Source organism: Pundamilia nyererei, unplaced genomic scaffold (assembly GCF_000239375.1).
Source record: "Pundamilia nyererei isolate P.nyererei 1_Seehausen unplaced genomic scaffold, PunNye1.0 scaffold00024, whole genome shotgun sequence".
Lineage (NCBI taxonomy): Eukaryota > Metazoa > Chordata > Actinopteri > Cichliformes > Cichlidae > Pundamilia > Pundamilia nyererei.
The window spans coordinates 1,699,186-1,708,193 of record NW_005187425.1 but is presented as its reverse complement, the minus strand read 5'-3'; positions in this window follow the sequence as shown (position 1 = coordinate 1,708,193).

The window sequence follows — 9,008 nt, the reverse complement described above, 5'->3', positions numbered from 1 at the left end:
ATGGCCCGTTGCTACAGATTGCTAATATGTGGGACTCATTCCCAGCACACGTCGGCAGCACAAAGGCACACCCATGACAAACTGGAGAGATTACATCGGCTGGCTGGTGTTCCCCTGGATAAGCTGGAGAAGGTGGCTGGGGAGAGGGAGGTCTCGGGTCCAGCTGAAGAAAACTGATGAATGGATATAATTAATTGTAATTTGCTGCCTCAGTCATTTTAATGAATACAAAATTAGATTGTGAGATAAAGGTATGTACAAGCAGCATGTCAACGTTTAGAATTCTTTATTAGATTTTAAAGCTGAAATTATACATTTCCATCCTTCTATTCAAGTCTGCTTATATGTATGTGACAATAAGCTGAATCAGAGAATCTGCTCCTCCAGATAGGAAAGGTCTCTTTTTTATTTATATTTCCATATGGAAACTGACAATGTGACTTTTCTTCCTTATCTCCTCCAGACTGCATTCAAAGCCTGCCATTATGTGCTGCTCCAATCATTTTATCTTTTTTGGACAACATCACATGTTTGAGTTTCTTCATCTGAATTTTGAATGTTAAAAATACAATTTCTGACATTTCCAAACATCTATCGTTTCAGCTTTACTGACGCTGCAACAGTTCCAGATGGGTTTGTTGGTTAGATAAACTAGTTTGAGCCAAGATGAAATATGTGCATTGTTATCAAAGTTTCCTTTGTCAAGTACAAAGTCAGAAAAAAGCTGTGGATCTACTTAGTGGGTTGGCGTATCATGTGGACTTGAAAACAGTTAAAAGCTATATATTAATAATAATAACATTAATCCATCAGCGCTTGTCACACAGAATAACTCGTCACTTTCTGCTGCTGAAGTGAGTTTTTTTTCAATTCTGCAATTCTGTTATATTATTCATCTTTTTCTGCTAGTGGAAAACAGGATGGACATTATGTTGTTATACAATTTGAAGAGGATGTTGTTATACTTGTTTGCACAGACAAGAACTTAATTTGATTGATCTTCATCTAATTCTTCGGGAAACCAGAATGAAACCAGCAAAAGCAAAAATCATTTCTATTGCTTATTCATGGGAGATTTCTGTGCAGTGTACAGACGATAAAAAGATGTTTATTGTGAGGGTCTTACACCACCAGCCCACCAGCACTTATAGAGGGATTTTTTTGTGGCTTTACTGCATTATGTACACACTCTTTTGTATGCACACAGTATTCTCATGTTTTGATTATTTCTTCATCACATTTGTTTTGCAAATGATGTGTGTGAATAAATCGAACGCCACACAGCATTCTGATGGCTGTTTATGATTTTTTTTTTATTTGTGAAACACACAGAAGCGCTCAGCTTTGGCACCAGTGTCCCGGCACAGTCAGCTTTTCAGCTGTCCTCACATGCGTCTCTTTCTTCTGGTCTGGTCTCCGTCAGTATAAAGACCAGGAAACCTCGTTACATGGATCACCTGTTCCTTCAACCTCCCTGGTACTGCAGCTTGAGCTCACTGCACCACGCCTCCTCTGCAGCTGAGCCAGGGACCACACCTCCGCCACACTGTGCTAATTGCTACTACTCAAGAAAAAATAAATAAAAATCACACCAACATTCTGGTGGCACTATTTATTTATCTTGACCAAAAAAAGCAGCTTCACATCAAAACAATGTTGGGGCTTTTGCTTAAGGAAACGCTGATCAACAGTGACAGTCCTGCACCAAAACTTCAGCACCACAGACAGTGCCCTGGATATCAAACACAAAAAAGCAAGGAACTGGCTGCAGTGTGTGAGATGACAGATGTCACTTAATAGCTCAGACATAAAAGGACTTGTTTCTGTAAGCTGAGCAGAAAGGTCCCTTCTTAGTTCAGGTTAACCAAAAACCTCTGATCTGAGGGACATGTGGGTGGGTTGCCCACTCACCACTAAAATACTGTTTTTAACCACTGACAGCAGCTTGTTCGGTTGCGGCTCGTGGTCTATCTTACTAAAGTTGGAAACAGGTATGATTTGTGTTTTCACTGACATGTGATACACAAAGTATGAACTCTACTCTACATACTTAGTGTGTAAACTAGCAGAGCTCTTAAGTGTTTAAGAGGAAAGGCTAGTCTGTTACTGGCTTTCTATATACCTATATAACCCAATGCACATCAATGCACCTTTTATTCTCTTTTTATTCAAGGAAAAAATGTTTGTAAAACTCATGAAAAAACTGGATGCAACAATATTCAATACAGGAACATGCAGGAATCAATTCATCCACCTTCTTCCATTTATCCGGGGCCCGGCCGCGGGGGCAGCAGCCTAAGCAGAGAAGCCCAGACCTCCCTCTCCCCAGCCACCTCCTCCAGCTTGTCCGGGGGAACGTGGGGCCTGGCCGAGCACAGCCCAAAAAAGGAACATGGCCCCATCTTCCTGCAGGCTCACCACCCACAAGAGGCTCTGTAAGGGTCAGCAGCAGAGGCCCTGGTGGATATGTCCCCGGCTACCAAGACTAGCATGTAGGAATATGTGGCTCTGAAATATTTTTCCTCCTAGGTTTTAGACACACTGTGAGATTTATAGTGACATAGCATGGCCTGACATAACAGTTCTATCAAGAGAACATTCAAACAATATTTTGGTTAGGACAAATCACAATAGCCATAACTGAAATGTCAGTAAAACAACATTATTTTTAAAACTCATAAAGTGAAAAAGTAACAAGTAATAAAAAAAAGTAAAGACAGCTTTTGTTTGTTTCAATGCATGAACCAACAATTAAATTGCTTTGTGGAATTTCTTGAGAAATACATCAAGCAGCACAGTTCAGACAGCTTCTGAATTAATATTTTACACATCATCAACATCTTCAGCAAAACTGACAAGACGGACTCCTGAGGATCGAGTTTAAAGTGCACTTTGATGCCACTGTCTAACCAGTAAGCTATGTAGTAAATCAAATTCCCCAAAAAATAAAGATTTTCTTTGATGCATTTACCGTACAGTCGTGTAAAACATCTCAAATCAAACAAATAATGAGCATTTCCACGTAACATTAAAATTTTATCGTTCTTATTTCAATTTTCTGCTGCCCTTTTCCAGAAGCTGAAATGCTTATCAAATACAGAATCAGGGAGCTGGAGTCCATTACAGCTGCTATAGGGCAGAACATGTTGTGATTCACGAGTCTGGTGACTATTACTCATAATTCATAAAACCAGTGACATTTTAACACAGAACAGAATGAACTTTTATGGCTTCTTGGTACTCTCAGCTGATATGTATTTGTCCTTGTTTTGCTGGTTTCATCCCAATAAATCAATTCTTCTCACTCCTGGATGAAATGTTATTTGCACAAAACAAGACCACACCATGAGCGTTTAAGCCATTTTAATTGTTACTAATAAGGGACGACCATGATTTGTTTATTTCATCCAAACTGTGAGGTGAGAAGAAGACAAACACAGAACTCAGTTTAAGGAGTGTAAGATCTGCAAGCATGGTTTGGACTAACTGGGCCTTTGGGGGCTGCTGTGCTGCAGGGCAGCAGCTGGCTACTGGGCACAATTTACTCATTTCAAACTTCCTTCACGGGAGATGTTTTCCACATAAAGTAGCTGATTAGTTTGTTAGAATATGAAGAGGCTGTTACAGTAGCATTCCCAACGACAACGCTCATCTCAGTGCCGCCTAGCTTAGGCTCCCAGTGGAACGTCGGTCTGTCACACTCCTGACAACCTCACCACGAGAGGTTTCTCATGGCTGCGATTCACTGCCTCTCAACCCTCCCTCTTTCTGTTTTGAGTGGGCAGACGGGACTAAGAGTAAGATCATCCCTCTGGTTTTAATTAGGCTTTTTAATTAGAGAGCTGAGATGCTTTTCACACAGACTTGAACTGACGTAACACATGAGCAGAGGTGATAGCAAAGGGAGGGTGAGTGTGTCACGGCCAGCGCCTCCAAGATCTGCCAAACTGAATTCCCACTAACTTTTTGCTTTGAGCAAAAGTCAGCAAGTGAAAATAGATTTTCAACTTTCCTCAAGGGACATTTAAAAAAACAAAAGACACATGATCTAAAGTTGGGGAAGTAATCATTTGATCCCTGCTGAATTTGTAAATTTGCTCACTTACAAAGAAATGAATTGTTTGATATGTTGATCCAAAGAACACTGTCGTCACACTCAAGCACAGAGGTGGAAACATTATGCTTTGGGGCTGTACATGTACTATAAAATCTTGGATGAGAACCTCCTTCCTTCAGCTACAAGACTGAAAATGGGTCATGGATGGGTCTTCCAGAATGACAGTGAACCAAAGCATAGAAATAGGAAACAAAGGAGTGACTAAAGAAGGAACACATTAAAACAATGGAGTGGTCTAGGCAGTCTCCAAACCTCAATCCTATAGAAAATCCTTATATAGAAGCTGAAACATTGAGTTGCCACATAGGATCCAAAAAGCATAAAGGATTTACAGAGTTTCTTAATAAGAAGTGGGCAAAATACCCACTGAGATGTGTGCAAACCTGATGACCATCTAGCTGCTAAGTCATGTTTTCCTAACTAATTTCAATTAATGACTTGCAAATAAATTTACAACTTGTGTGTCACAGGCAGCGGGAGCTGACTGTGTGTAGAGTGAATACTGGACCCAAAAAAGTGAAAAGTGACTTGAACAAAAAGCAAGTTGTTTATTGTGGCTGATAACAAGATAAACAAAGCAAAGCAAAGAGGGGAGATAACTACACTAGACCCTAAACTGGAAAAAACTAGACTATCATCACTGTGACATAAAACATGAGCGTGATTCAGAGCAGGTGCATGCACGAAACGATGAGGAAAAAACATGAGCATGAGCAAGACCTGAGCTGAACACGTGGGGAAACAGCTGACACAAATGAACATAACAATATCACAGGGGAAGAGTAAAACTAAACACACTGAACAAAGAAACACAAGACTTTCAAAATAAAACAGGAAACCCTAAGAGACATAGACGTGACACAGGCCTGACAACATAAAACACGCAGACAAGAAATACATGACACTAAAACATAAACTAGACTAAACTCAAGGCAAACAAATAATAATCTCAGCATTATCCCAGGATATGACATAAGAACTCAACATATAACCTGAAAATGCTGGTAACAGACCCACTCCTGACAATGGGTTTTTTCTGAATTTCCTTGGTTGTTTGTTCGGTCCAGAAAAATTAGAGATTCACTGAAATAAAAGCCCAAAAATAAGGTACTATCTGAGGCAATGATGTTTTTGAGATATCTCTGTAAACGGACAAGATTGGACCCAGAAAAATCCAGATACTCATCCATTAAATATACTCATAATACCCTAATATTTATTCTGCTAAACATCTTTCTCTGATCTCTTTGCATATTACCATTCTCTTTGACCATTTCTTTGTAAATGAGCAAACTTACAACAAGGATCAAATAATTATTTTCCCCACTGTAGTGGACATCAATAAATTAGTTTAAGGTAAAATCGGCTTGTTGTATTTCTAAGCCGCCTGTTGTATAAATGTTCTTTTAAAAGAAAACTTGGTTGCCATTTAAAATGTAAATGGAATGATTTGCAAAACTTTTAAACCCCACGTTTAATTAGTGGAAAGCGGCACAGCAATGCTGAAAATTAGTTTTGCTTTTTAATATATGCTCATGAGGGAGAGAAGAACCAGACTCTTGCGAGTGCTCAACAACCTTTACATGTTTGCAATTGTGGAGACAAAAACAAATGTGTCTGATTATATTTTTCAGAAGCTTTCTTGAGCCGATGCAGTAATTTCCACTACAGTGCCACTTGAGGGCCTGGAGATTGTTTTCATCTTTATCTATTGTCTGCAGAAATTTCTCTGGTAACGCTTGCAATGTTATTATGCACTGCAGGTGATAAATCCCCAAATTCTTTGGATTAACACTGAGAAATGTTTTTCTCAACTCGACTATTTGTGAACCTGGCTTCAGAGTGGTGAACCCCTACCTATCGCTTCTACTAAACACTCGGCTCTCTCTCTTTATGGGCTTTCAGGCACAGTGTGACGTGCTGTGATGGGGTCACTGAGTACAAACCAAATGCATAGCGTTTTCTAAGAATTTCATGGACTAACATGATTGTGCTAATAAAATATCCTGTTCGAAAAGCTATTCCTTTTTACCTCATTAGCTCAAGAAACTTTAATGTCTCTATAGCTGTTGAGGGTTGATATAAAGTTTAATAAGGTGTGAGTCATCCTTTGACATACACATGTAAGGGGGAGGGGGGGCAGTAACTGCATCTCAGCAATTGTAGTAATTACATACATTTCACATCATGGATTTCATGGATTACTGACATTTCCACAAATTGCTCCATCTTTAACATGTGATGATTCACTTTTGTGAACTGTAGTTGGTGGAAATTGTGGTCTGAATGTGCTGAATACTCCTCGCCTGTGGCGCAGATTTAAAAAAACAAAAAAGTCTGAAGTAAAAAGAGGAAAAAATAGGCAAAAATAGAAAAAATAATGGATTGTTAAAAAGTGTGCATACGTTCACACCTCAGAACGCAAGAAAAAACGTCAAATGTAATCATGAAAGTAAATCAGTTTTCTTGTGCATCATAGTGCTGCAGTGGTTACCACTGTTGCTGCATATCTGTCACAGTTTGCAGGGGCAGACTGTGTGTGGGCGTGTGAGGACCCAGGAGCAGACACAGGCCACAGACCACAACTAACTTGAACAAAAAGCAAGCTTTTCATTACGGCTGATAATCAGGTCAACAAAACAAGGCAGCAAGCACAGAGGCAAAACTAAACTGGAACCTAAACTGGGGAGAACTGAAAACTAAGAAAACTGAGACTTGACTATGACAACTAGGAAGACAATGACAAGGGGACTGTGATGACTATGAACATGACTTTGTGCAGGAACATGAAGAACTATGAACTTATACATGAACAAGCAACATGAAGATGACCTGCACAGAGTCCTGAAACCTGACATGACGGGTGATCAGGGGTGATGACACATGGGGTGATCAGGGGAAGTGGAGACACATGAGACACATGAGTACACAGCTGGATAGAATGAAACATAATGACAACAAGGCGGAGTGTAAGACTAAATACGCAGTACAAAGAAACACAAGACCTTTCAATATAAAACAGGAAACATGGGGACACGAACCAACAGGGAATATTTAACACAGGCGTGACCACATAAAGCAGAGGTGGGCAACTCCAGGCCCCGAGGGCCGTGTCCTGCAGGTTTTAGATATCACCCTGGGTCACCTGAATCACATGATTAGTTCATTACCAAGCCCCTGAAGAACTTCAGGACATGTTGAGGAGGTAATTTAGCCATTTGAATCAGCTGTGTTGGATCAAGGATATATCTAAAACCTGCAGGACACCGACCATTGAGGCCTGGAGTAGCCCACCCCTGACATAAAGGGTTCCAATAAACAAGGAACTAAAGAAACCTAGAAGCTAAAACCAAAAGAATGAAATATAATGAATATCAAAAAACAAGAAAAACTCAGAACGCTGAGACACGGGAGCGGAGAGCACAAACACTGGGAGAAGACATGACATGGGAGTCTGGGGAAAGCACAGGGATTTATTGTTGTTTAGTTTCATACACTGTAAATAAACGCACTGTTTACACACAGAGCGCCGCGCCTGGGTCCTCCTTCCCTACACCCCCGCGGTCTGCCAGCCAGACCGTGACATCCTCCCACAGTTCAGTGGCATCTTAGGTTAACTGAATGCTGAATGCTTGAAGTGCTGTACGAATGAACATTTAAACATGGCTTGTAGCGGTCAGTAAGACTAGAAAAGTGCTGTATACACTCACCAGACACATTATTAGGTACATCATATGAACACAAATATATAATAAGCCAAACATATGGCAGCAATCCAGTGCACTAAGCATGTAGATGCGATCAAGATGACCTGTTGAGGAAGAAATGTGATTTAATGGATTCTGAACATTGCAATGTTATTGGTCTTGACAGCTACAAGCTGACAGGAAAGCAGTAACTCAAATAACCACTCATTACAACCAAGGTATGTAAAAGAGCATCTCTGAATGTACAACACATTAAACCTTGAAGTAGACGGGCACCTGCAGAAGACCACACTGGGTGCTGCTCCTGTCAGCTAAGAGCAGGAAACTGAGGCTATAGTTTGCACGGGCTCATCAAAATTCAAGAAAAGAGATATGAAAAGTGTTCCCTTGTCTGATGAATCTAAATCTTTATTGGAACATTTGGATGGCAGGGTCAGAATTGGATGTAAACAGCATGATAGCTCCATCCTGCCTTGTATCAATAGGTCAGACTGGTTGGGGATGGTGTAATGGAGCAGGGGATATTTTTTTGCGCACTTTGGAACCTTTAGTATCAACTTAGCAGCATTTTAAAGCCACAGCCTACATGAGTATTGCACTTGATCATGTCCATCCCTTTATTACCACACTACACTCATCTTCTAATGGCTGCTTCTGGAAGCATAACGAGCCATGTTACAAAGCTTCGAATGATCTGAAATTGGTTTGAGTCTCTAAAAAAATGTTTCCAGCATCTCACTGAATCAGTGCCACATAGAATTAGGGCAAAAGTGGGTCCAACACAGTAAAAGCACTAGCACTAGGCACACCTAATAAAGTGTCCAGTGAGTATAAATGACAGTTCATTTAATAGTAGAATAGGGTATCTGACAATGTTTGACGTTTGAAGAAGCGCTTTATTTTAGGTACAAGGTCATCTTGCTGTCCAGCTGTTTGTAAGTTATTGTTGCATTTCTCTTTTATCTCTGTAAATGTCAAAGTAGTTATTTTTAATTCTGTTTAGAAAACTATTTATTCGTGTCAACACAATTAAAGGGACTGTAAAAGTGTCATTTTCACTTTCTAAAATCCATAAATAATAGTTTTTTGTTTGTTTGTTTGTTTGTTTGTTTGTTTGTTTGTTTGTTTGTTTGTTTGTTTGTTTGTTTGTTTGTTTGTTTGTTTGTTTGTTTGTTTGTTTGTTT